At 43.5% G+C, this 12722-nt stretch overlaps 1 protein-coding gene across 1 annotated transcript in view; it reads left to right on the plus strand.

The window, feature by feature from the left end:
- The first annotated feature begins 531 nt into the window (after positions 1-531).
- LOC126416626 (sodium-dependent noradrenaline transporter-like) overlaps positions 532-12722 on the plus strand; it is a 387224-nt gene continuing 375033 nt past the window's right edge. The window contains exon 1 of the mRNA XM_050084387.1: positions 532-654. The gene's annotated coding sequence lies outside the window, so the exon portion shown is untranslated. The remainder of the gene's footprint in view (positions 655-12722) is intronic.

Below are 12722 nucleotides of genomic sequence, written 5' to 3' on the forward strand. Positions count from 1 at the left end.
ATGGTAGAGCACTTGCCCGCGAAAGGCAAAGGTCCCGAGTTCGAGTCTCGTTCCGGCACACAGTTTTAATCTGCCAGGAAGTTTCATATCAGCTCCCACGCCGCTGCATCTGATCGACCAACCACTGTCCCACGCTACTGAGACCACGATGGAGGTGCATTTATTTTCTCAGTATAGCTACAACACTATCAAACTCGAACCACCATTTCAATAAAGCAAATTTCATTGTTTCTTTATGCGCCCTGTTCGGATGGCGCTGTATTTGCTACCTAGTGAAGAGGCTTACGGGCACGGGCGCGCCTGACTGTTTCTTTGACGCTGGCCACACAGGATGCGCGGTCGGTGTGGTGACTCCAGCGGTGATGTCCACAGGAGACCTGCAGGTCCAGCTGGAGGACGCCGAGAAGGGCCCGGTCGTCGTGGGCGTCGCGTTGTGCCCGTCCAGCGTCGGCGACGGCGGGGGCGGCGGAGGTGGCGGGGGTGGCGCGGCGGCGGGAGCGGTGGCCGCCACGGATGCCGCCGCCGGAGGCAGTGGAGCGGACGCGCGCGAGTCCTGGTCCTCCAACGCCGACTTCCTGCTCTCCATCATCGGCTTCGCCGTCGACCTCGCCAACGTGTGGCGCTTCCCCTACCTCTGCTACAGGAACGGCGGCGGTAAGTGCATCGGCGACACTCTAGCTTACCGATAACTCACGTTCACTTTGCTCCTTCGTCTTCAATTTTGGACATGACCTCATCCACTGTCATGCTGTCATCTTCTATTTTTTCTCTTCCTCGTGCCAAGCTTTACAAATATCTCCATCGATTAGTGCCTACATGCAACTGGATACACTTTAGAAAAGTAACTATAATAATATTAACTAGTTTGATAAAATAGCTTTTAGACCTGATGTTATGTCCATTTTAAAAACTGTAATACTCTGTCAGAATTCCATGCGCTAAGATATTCTCTCCCTGATGACAACTGTGTTGAATCTCTTGAGAATGGTTCGCACCTCGTGGTCTAGCGGCTAGCGTTGCTGCCTCTGGATCATGGGGTCCTGGGTTCGATTCCCGACCGTGTCGGGGATTTTCTCCGCTCGAGGACTGGGTGCTTGTATTGTCCGTATCATTTCATCATCATTCGTGAAAGTGGCGAGTCTGGACTCTAAAAAGATTAGGACTTTGTACGGGCGCTGATAACCGCGAATTTTTTTTTTTTTTTTCATTTTGTTCCTTATTGATCGTTGTGTTTGGTGCTTGCGGACGTTCAAGTTCGGTGGTTGATCCTTCCACTCAGTTTTTTATTACAGAGGCCAACCGGCTTTCTGACCGAACACGCTGAGCTACCGTGCCGGCTGCGCAATTGATGGCCACACAAAGCAAATATCACCATCATCATCATCTTCAGGATGAGAGGAAAACAAATAAGTGTTTTTACCAAAAAGCGAAATTTTTGTACACAGTTCATCGAGAATATGAAGTAGATAGGGAGCTCGGAGACTCAGCAATTTGAATTAAAAAGGTGATCATGTCTTTAAAAAAATAGACCGAAAAATTAGAAACAGTTCGACGTTAATTCGACGAACACATCATTGGATGGCTTTGGTAGGCTGTGGACATGGTCACACATCTATAATGGCTTAGGTCTTGCAGGGTGGAAATTGTTGAACTATATGAAATAAAATCGTCATAACACTTGAACGGTTTGGGTTAGGACGTTCCAAATGCATGGTTGACAACCGGGCGTGAAGGGAATTAGCATGCGCAGGGTTTGTTTTAGCCCAATTTCGTTTGGGTGGGTTCGTCAATAAACAAAGCTGGTGCATTTGGGGGGGCAGAGAATCCGCATTTCGCGATTGAGAAGACTCTTCGCCTTCAACGGGTATCAGTGTGGTGCGCAATGTCCAGTTACGGATTAATCGGTGCGATATTGCTTGATGGTATGGTAACTAACGAACGGTACGTGAAGGTTTTGAAAGATGATTTCATCCCCATTATTCAAAGTGACCCTAATTTCAGACCGAGCGTGGTGGCGCAGTGGTTAACACACTGGACTCGCCTTCGGGAGGACGACGATTCAAACCCGCATCCGGCCATTCTGATTTAGGTTTTCCGTGATTTCCGTAAGTCGATTCACGCAAATGCCGGGATGGCATGAGGATAATACAAAACGCGCTGCCCTTCTTTGAACTTTTCCGATGTACTCCCTCAGTCCTACCTGGTAAGGATCCCACACCGCACAGCAGTATTCTAAAAGAGGACGGACGATCGTAGTGTAGGCAGTCTTCTTGGTAATTCTGTTACATTTTCCAAGTGTCCTGCCAATAAAACGCAATCTTTGGTTAGCCATACCCACAACATTTTCTATGTGTTCCTTCCAATTTATGTTATTCGTTATTGTTCTTCCTAGGTATTTAGTTGAATTTACGGCCTTTAGATTTGACTGATTTGTCGTGTAACCGAAGATTAACGAATTCCTTTAACACTAACGTGGATGACCTCACACTTTTCGTTATTTAGTGTTAACTGCCAATTTTCGAACCATTCACATGTCTTTTCTAAATCGTTTTGCAATTTTCTGATGACTTTACTAGTCGATAAACGACAGCGTCATCCGCAAACAACCTCCCATATCTTTTAGATAGATAAGAAACGGGCAAGGAGACTATAACACTACCGTGGGTAACGCCACAAATCACTTCTGTTTTACTCGATTACTTTCCGTTAATTACTACAAACTGTGACCACTCTGACAGGAAATCACAAATCCAGTGACATAACTGAGACGATATTCCACACGCACGCAATTTCACTACAATCCGCTTGTATGGTACAGTGTCAAAAGCCTTCCAAAGCAGGGAAGTGTCTGATGTCCTGGAGGAGCACTTTAGGGACCGAATTCTGGCTCTGGGGTATACAGAGGCCACTGGCGTGGACCTCGATTGGACGCCATATTCTCCGGATCTTAACACAAGCGACTCCTTTTGTGAGGCTATATTAAAGACAAGGTTACAGCAATAACTCCAAAACCATTGCTGAGCTGTAAACAACCATTCAGGAAGTCATCGACAGCATCGATGTTCCGACACTTCAGTGGGTCATGAAGAATTTCGTTGGTCTGCGCCGCATCACGGCCACTGATGGTAGGCATATCGAACATGTCATAGCCTAAATCCGAATATCTGTTGTGACGTTTATATGTTGAATAAAATGTGTGCACGCCGTAGTTACGTTTTTTCAGATAGTTCTGTAGTTGTCACCCTGTAGTTAGGAATCACAGTCGTTATAATAATTTTCTTCTTCATCTCCTTGTTTCTTCCCTGAGGTATAGAGAAAATGATAGTCCCATCTCCATCCAGAGAGCTGCTTATATATTTTCCGAACTCGTCCAGTGTACCTTCGTAATTTTTCTCTGTATTCTTATATTAGCTTAGGAAGTCTTTCTGTGTAACCTTCATGTTAAATATCCACAATATATTGCTTATACTGTATATGTTCTTACTCCTCTGTTTTTTCAGTTGTTTTAAATACGATTTTGAAACTACTAAAATTTTATTTATCCTACCAAAAGCGTTTCACTTCATTCGTTTAAAACAACTTTAGTCAACGTGCTCCCTGCCGCCTGCTAGTCGGAGTTTCAGCTCTCATGGTAGACGGCAGGCGGAAAGGATTTTGAAAACATTTTCATCAGGTTTTCATAAAATTTTGACGTAAATTATTTGGTAAGTAATTATCATTACACCCCTTAACTTGTAACCCTGCTTTACACATTTTATGCAGTACAGTCACTTCCCTGATTTATAAATCACATTTGCTCTGGAACTGGTAGGTGGTTAGAAAATTTTACTGCTAACAAAGACGCGAAAGAGAGCGGAAGGTAAATAGATTGATTACACCCTGCTTTGAAGGATCCTCAGTGGTCTGCAATCAAATATATTCACACTTTTGGTTTTTTCCTAGGTCTAAAAATAGTTCGTTCCAAAATAATCTGAGGTAGTATTTTTAAAAGACATCATAGTCCCCGTTGACTGTATAAAATATTTGTTATTACGATTGCAATTTCGGCCTTATGGCCATTTTCAAGTAACACTGCAAAAGTTACATTCTTTCAGAGTATAAGACTATCTGACATGAGAACATGTCTTCGTCACAGTGCAGCCTTTTGACTGTGAGAGTCCCGCAAAATCCGATGAGTACGACACTTATTACATCGTAATATGCTGTTAAATGTGTACCGAACTGTCAATTGCATTTTCACTTTCTTCTGCGTGTGTCGTCTCCATGCAGATTCTGCAGATATTCCTGAATCTGGTGCGGATCGTTAAGACCTAGTTTTACTTCGGCTTGCACCACTGCACACTTTTTGAAGTAAAACACTACAAATCATTGCACCACTAATTTTTATTGACGTTATCGTGGCAAAAAGTGAGTATGTGTATGTAATGTTGCCAAAATATATGATAGCTTCGGGTCTCACATTCTTTAAGGAACATTCTCTGCTCTTTTCAAAATGTTTTAAATGGCTCTGAGCACTATGGGACTTAACATCTGAGGTCATCAGTCCCCTAGAACTTAGAACTACTTAAACCTAACTAATCTAAGGACATCACATACATCCACGCCCGAGTCAGGATTCGAACCTGCGACCGTAGCGGTCGCGCGGTTCCAGTCTGAAGCTCCTAGAACCGCTCGGCCACTCCGGCCGGTTCTCTGCTCTGTGCTTAGCGATATTCGTACTGCCGTTTTATTTCTGTTCGTATGTATTTATTTCAACATGTGAGTGGGATGAAGGAGTTGTCTAGTATTTAATTATTAAATGAAGAGGGAGTGTGGAGATGTTGCTTAGAGACTAGTACTTAAGCATACAGTCAGTGCAAAAGTAGGAGAACGGAGAAAGGGTTGGAAATGAGATGCATGGGGTAGAGATGAATGAAGGAAGGTAAGAATGAGAGAGAGTGAGGCAGGGAGAGGAAGGGGAGGGAGGAGGAACATATTATTTTAATGCATAATTTATTTACCTGCCTCTACTTCCTTCTACTGCAACGTCCAGTTCCAGACTTACTCTTTCTGCTGTCGTAACCCTCCTACCGACAATTGTTTCCTGCAGACATATACGACAACCCATTTCCTTTAGTACGAGGGTTGGTCACTAAACAGGTCGCGAACGCATTAATACAGCATACTGTTTCAAAATTCGCTCTTGTATGTTATAAAAAGTGGCATCGTATCTCGGTTGGAAGATAATCGATAAGCAATATTCCACGGTCAACAGGTAGTGCACTGCAACCAAAGCAAGATGCCACATTCTCTAAAGGAGCGTAGTTGACAAGTAAAGCGCGCTGTTGTCCGATTTCTGGGGCCAAGGGTATGAGCAAAAAGGACGCGTCCCACGCTTGTTGAGAACTGTATTTCGCCGGCCGAAGTGGCCGTGCGGTTAAAGGCGCTGCAGTCTGGAACCGCAAGACCGCTACGGTCGCAGGTTCGAATCCTGCCTCGGTCATGGATGTTTGTGATGTCCTTAGGTTAGTTAGGTTTAACTAGTTCTAAGTTCTAGGGGACTAACGACCTCAGCAGTTGAGTCCCATAGTGCTCAGAGCCATTTGAACCATTTGAATTGTATTTCAAGGGAAACTGTGGTCAGTTGCATACAGGAATTGAGGAAAGGACGAAAAAGAATCACAATCTAGAAGCGTCGTGGTCACCCTATAGAACATCCAGTACACCCTCATGATGGGACTGTTAATACCACGGTCTGTTGTTTAACTCTCCATACACTGCACCTACCATGTCCCATCTGGACTCTGGACAGCGCGTGCGATTATTCTGGATAACAACATCTGCCGACAAACAGCAAAACAAAGGTGTTATAGCAAACATTTCATAGCGAACGTTTGGATCATCTACAGCATTGCCCCGACTTGGTCTCTAGTGGCTTTCATCTTTTTGGACCTCTTGAAAACCATGTGGGTGGGCAGCATTCTGAAGGCACTGAGGACATTCCCGGAGGTAAAGCGTTGGATGTGTGAGCTGCCGTAACAATCTTTACCTGCGGACTTCCAAGGCACTGTCAGACGGTGGGATTCACAGAGGCAGCGTGTTGAAAAGTGAGACAAGTGAAGGTTGCAGCGCGCGTTGTTGATGTCGCTTCCCCGTTTTGGAAACTGTTTTTGTCTCTCCGTACAAGTTCTTCCTTTCGCTCTTTCTCCAAAACTTTAACATTTTTCTGCGTTACTGGATTTCAAAAATTTCCAGTTTCTTCTCTGGTCTTCTCAGGTCCGATGATTTTGTAACAGACAATTCCGTCCTCTTCGCGGAACGTGTCAAAAACATCTTAAATTCGAACGAAACACATAGAAAATATTCTGATGTCTGTCACCGTGATCCATCAATCCCCACTACGAGTCGCTGCAAGCAGAATCCGTGTGGTTCTTGGAAATTAAGCCTACACTATTAGGAACACAGCAGATAACTAAACAGAGCCTTTGGCGCTGTCTGTCAGTATGGGATACCCAGGCAGGGAATTGGACAGACATTGAACGCTTTACCACGAGGATCTTCGACGGTAAATTAAAAACAAAGGAAAGATGTGTTTAATATTTAACCTATGTTACAGCGCATTAATGGTTCAAATGGCTCTGAGCACTATGGGACTTAACTGCTGTGGTCATCAGTCCCCTAGAACTTAGAAGTACTTAAACCTAACTAACCTAAGGACATCACACACATCCATGCCCGAGGCAGGATTCGAACCTGCGACCGCAGCGGTTGCGCGGTTCCAGACTGTAGCGCCTAGAACCGCTCGGCCACTACGGTCGGCCACAGCGCATTAAGACGAGAAAGTTGAAACATGTGGGATGTCATGTTAAAGAATGATGCTGGAAAAATGGACTGACAAGATACGACATGAGGATACTCTGGGGATTGGCGAGGAGAGGAGTACGTGGAAACTGTGGCTAGTAGGGAAAGGATAATAAAACCATCAGGAATCAGGAAATAACTTGCAGGTACCACAGGGACCTGTAGAGAGCAAATACTGTATGAGGAGACAGACATTAGACTACACAACAATAATTGGGGATATAGAGTGTAACTGCTACTCTAAGATGAAGAGCGAGGTGAAATGGTGGTGGGCCGCATAAAAAATGGCAGTTTTCAACAAATCGTTAAACGTACAAACGTATCAAGAAATCTAGAAATTTCTAGATTAATATAATCTTGGTATATCTAGAATCTATCGTCGTCTGTGATGTTCGTAACGTCCAAATTACAAGCTTTACAGCAGTAGATGTCGCACTTACTAAAACGTTCCCCATTATTATGCTGTGGTCGGATGAATTTCTTACAAAATCGCATCAGACGTTCTCCTGACTGCAAAGCGCGTTCCTCAACAACTGGCCGATCCGTTTTTTCCTTCTACGGTTGCCCTTATGTTCTTATTGTCGTTTCTCTTGCCGTTCTTTTTGTAGTACCTATACAGGATGTTTCCGTCAGAGTATGCAAAACTTTAACAGAATAACATGATGCTCCACTGGATAACCTGAGGTAGGGAACATGGGTTGGGAGAAGCTACCTCAAGGAGATAATAGGAATAAAATCACTTTACTGTCTACTTTTTTATTTGTATTAGTTACAGTTAACTGCAAATACGATCGTTGACACAATGAACGTACTGTTTGTACGGTATCTTATAAAGTGTACAGAAACTGACGGCCATCAACCACAATGCAAGCATGACATCAGCGAACAAGATTCTGCCGCACCCTGACAAATATCCCCGGGTGTGTTTGGAATCACATCACACACGGCTTCAATTCTGGCAAATAATACCTTCTCCGTATACAGGGGTCTCACCCAAGTGACTTTAGACGTCCCCGTAGGAGATAATGAAGGAGATTCAGGTCAGATGACCTCTCGGGCCATGGAATAGACCCTCCCCTTCCAAACCAGCGACCAGTAAATACAGCACTGAGATGTTTCCCGGCGCACCGTCATGTTGTATCCACATCCTCCCACAAACAGCCAAGGGTACGTTCTTCAACAACTCTGGTAGAACCCTTGGCAAGATCCTCAGGTACAGGTGGCCATTCTGACGGCCAGGTAGAAGATATGGCCCAATGCCGGATGATACGAAGTCACCATCTGTTCGTTCAGTTCCATCGGAAACTTTTGCAACTGACGCTGGAATTCAAAAAAATTAATATTCGACTACCAGTTGCTTCACGTTCTCCAAGCTTGCAAATTTAGCAAGAAGTGCCCCTTGATTACAAAGCAATGAATACCCTCTGTTGATCGTTGCAATTTTTTGCTCTGTAACTGCCAACCAAATGTTTAAATTCCTTCTGCGTGGTGTTATAATGTCATTTCGTAGACATTTTGCTGTACCCGTCGATTATGCGACTGCGATATATACAGGATGTTACAAAGAGGTACGGCCAAAGTTTCAGGAAACATTCCTCACACCCAAATAAAGAAAAGATGTTAGTTTCGTCAGTGTGTACTGTACTTCCTCGATTCACTGCCAGTTGGCCCAATTGAAGGAAGGTATTGTTGACTTCGGTGCTTGTCTTGACATGCGACTCATTGCTCTACAGTACTAGCATCAAGCACATCAGTACGTAGCATCAACAGGTTAGTGTCCATCACGAACGTGGTTTTGCAGTCAGTGCAATGTTTACAAATGCGGAGTTGGCAGATGCCCATTTGATGTATGAATTAGCACGGGGCAATAGCCGTGGCGCGGTACGTTTGTATCGAGACATATTTCCAGAACGAAGTTGTCCCGACAGGAAGACGTTCGAAGCAATTGATCGGCGTCTTAGGGAGCACGGAACATTCCAGCCTATGACTCGCGACTGGGGAAGACCTAGAACGACGAGGACACCTGCAATGGACGAGGCAATTCTTCGTGCAGTTGACGATAACCCTAATGTCAGCGTCAGAGAAGATGCTGCTGTACAAGGTAACGTTGACCACGTCACTGTATGGAGAATGCTACGGGAGAACCAGTTGTTTCCGTACCATGTACAGCGTGTGCAGGCACTATCAGCAGCTGATTGGCCTCCACGGGTACACTTCTGCGAATGGTTCATCCAACAATGTGTCAATCCTCATTTCAGTGCAAATGTTCTCTTTACGGATGAGGCTTCATTCCAACGTGATCAAATTGTAAATTTTCACAATCAACATGTGTGGGCTGACGAGAATCCGCACGCAATTGTGCAATCACGTCAACAACACAGATTTTCTGTGAACGTTTGGGCAGGCATTGTTGGTGATGTCTTGATTGGGCCCCATGTTCTTCCACCTACGCTCAATGGAGCACGTTATCATGATTTCATACGGGATACACTACCTGTGTTGCTAGAACATGTGCCTTTACAAGTACGACACAACATGTGGATCATGCACGATGGAGCTCCTGCACATTTCAGTCGAAGTGTTCGTACGCTTCTCAACAACAGATTCGGTGACCGACGGATTGGTAGAGGCGGACCAATTCCATGGCCTCCACGCTCTCCTGACCTCAACCCTCTTGAATTTCATTTATGGGGGCATTTGAAAGCTCTTGTCTACGCAACCCCGGTACCAAATGTAGAGACTCTTCGTGCTCGTATTGTGGACGGCTGTGATACAATACGCCATTCTCCAGGGCTGCATCAGCGCATCAGGGATTCCATGCGACGGAAGGTGGGTGCATGTATCCTCGCTAACAGAGGACATTTTGAACATTTCCTGTAACAAAGTGTTTGAAGTCACGCTGGTACGTTCTGTTGCTGTGTGTTTCCATTCCATGATTAATGTGATTTGAAGAGAAGTAATAAAATGAGCTCTAACATGGAAAGTAAGCGTTTCCGGACACATGGCCACATAACATATTTTCTTTCTTTGTGTGTGAGGAATGTTTCCTGAAAGTTTGGCCGTACCTTTTTGTAACACCCTGTATATAGTGAGAATTCTCATCCATCTCTTCTGTCATTCCCAATCATTTTTAAATGGATGTAATGATAGATCGCGAAACTGCCTCTGCCACTGCACCTGTGAAGGTCCTTCATATTGCGAACAAAAAAGGAAGCCCAAACAGCTCCGACACCGCGATTCTACCGAACTGAAGAGTTGCGCTGACCGAGAAATCCCGCTCCTCAATATTCAACGAAATTTCGCGCTGTTCTGGATAATTCGTAGAAGGACCGAGCATGGCACGCCGTGGCCAGCCCTGACCCTGTGCGTACAGATGGAGAGTAAACCGCAGAAAGACGAAAGTATTGAAGAGTAGCCGAAATGATATTGATGGTAAACTAAATATCAAATCTGGGAACAACGAGGTAGACGAAATGAAGGATTTCTGCTACTTTAGCGAAAAATTGACGAGCGAAGCAAGGAAGACACAGAAAGTCGTGGCCGAAAGAAGTTTTGTAGTATCAAGCGTCGGCCTTAATTTCTGAGACAGTCGACTGTGGGAAAACCGGAAAAGAAAGCATTTGAGATGTGGTGGCGTCACAGGATGTCGAAAATTAGGTTGAAATTAGGTGGACTGATAGGGTAAGAATTGAGGAGGATCTCCGTAGACTCGATGAAATGAGGAACGTGAGAAAAACGGTAACAAGAAAAAGAAACAGGTTGACAGGACATGCGTGAAAGGTCTCTGTTGGATTCCTTTCATGTTAATTTCTTAAATCTGTTGTCATTTACGGCATAAATTCCTCTTTTAAATTTACTGTAGTTTTCTGACTATCTGAGAGGAGACTGAGCAGTGGAATGTGTTACTTTTACACATAAACAAGAACGATCTGTCACGCTACTACACTTATAAAACACAGTTTATATGTAATTCATGTCACACAGTCTCATACAGAACCTACATCCGCTTTCTTTTATATACTGTGTATCATAAGATACTGTCATCCCCCTTCCCTTCTGTGTGAAAGGATGAATGAGCAAATGTATTTCTAGTTGCATGCTTGATGGTAGCAGACAAGCCTGTCTGCTACAGAACAGTAGGACCAACGTCGGAACAGGTAGCTACGCTTTCTAAAAGCAGAGAGGTTTCTATTCTTAGTATGGTCCTGTCCGTCCCTTGTCATGTTGATATAGGAAGCTGCCTCTCTGGTCACTTCCGTTTGTATCTGTTCAGCACCCTCGATAGGGGCCCAGGCCAGTCTGTCCACGGCGAGCATCTGCAGTGGTAAGATCTCCAGCTAAGCGCGTCTCTGCTAAGTCCGTAGGACAATGGATTTCTTAAGTTCAGCCTAACTGAAAATTTAATCACCTTTATTTCAGATCTAAAATATCTAATGTTATCTTAAATTGCAACGCAGTGTAATTCGAGTGTGAAGTTCAGAATATCTTCCAGTAGTTGCTTTGTCACTACTTTGTGAGTAAAGTGGAACCACGTGTGAATGATCCGTGAATCTAACTAAGATCATCAATCTTAAATCCGAATGTGCGTGAGAGTATAATGTCTCGTCTTGACAATATTTTTCAATATAGCAACTTTTCTTTATGTTCAACCCACGTGGGGTGTACTTTGTGAGACCAGTACCACGTGCTTATACAATTGTTTGACCCATCAGGTTAATAGTAAGACGATAGTAACCAGTTGGAGGTTTTTCTTTTGTAATTTGTGTTTCGATGTAATTTATTTTAATTATCAAAATTATTGTGGAGTTACACTCTTTGTGTAAACCAGGTTGACCACGTGAAGCATGTAGTGTAATCATCTAAGTAGCCCTCAGCTATTCTTTTCGGGAAGATTTCACAAAGAGCTAGTATGAATTTAGTATACCAGTGTGTGGTAATTTCATGACGGACAGGATTGCGCTACAAACGTAACTTCTGTGGGTGAAAATTGAATCAGTTGGTTGTGGTTAATTTCCTCTTGCATATGTTTCAACGTTCTTCGTGTGTTATTTTATGAATGCAGTGTTGTATGCAGTCTCCCAATCTTGGCTCCATATTTGATGTGTTTCGTAAGATTACAAACTCACATTTTCACAATCCTAAATAAGACACCAGTTTAGTTATGAATCAAGTTTAATATGATGAAATTTTAACGGGACAATGATCAATGTTAAAATAAATGTCCAAATATAAACTGATTTATTTCTTTTTATTTAAATTGTCTTTTCATATATATATATATATATATATATATATATATATATATATATCACCGTTTATCGTAAGATGACAACTAAAAGATCATAATTAATGTTAGTCTGGTTGGGAATTTGGTAAGCTAGTCTGGATACCTTGTGAAACGGTTGCTCAGTAATGCAAGGTAACTTCCCCAGATAGCTCACAGCTTTTAACCCGCTTTCATTGTCTTGAATATCAGCACCGCTTTCATAAAAAATTACTTCATCAACATTACATGCGTTAATAACTTCCATGACACGGTGTCACTCTAGAGGACAAAAACTGTAAGGGAAGACATAGATTGGAATGTATCCAATTAATAATTGCTGACAATGGGTTCATGTGCTACAGTTAATGCAAACAGAGGTGAATGCCGTGAACACAATGCGAAGCAGACCCCGTTCAATTTATCGCCAGCGTCGGACGTGTTGTCGTCGAGTCAGGAGGAGTGTACCACTAGTAAAGACTCGAAGCTGAAGATGCCACCAGTACAAAGTAAGTCAAAGGACAAAGTTCTTCATAGAAACGCGAAGTGGTTCCAAATATCTAAAGCGTCATGAAGAAATCAGTTGTGTTAGGTGCTCCGTTAAAACTGAAATCTAACC

Source organism: Schistocerca serialis, chromosome 8 (genome assembly GCF_023864345.2).
Source record: "Schistocerca serialis cubense isolate TAMUIC-IGC-003099 chromosome 8, iqSchSeri2.2, whole genome shotgun sequence".
Taxonomy (NCBI): Eukaryota; Metazoa; Arthropoda; class Insecta; order Orthoptera; family Acrididae; genus Schistocerca; species Schistocerca serialis.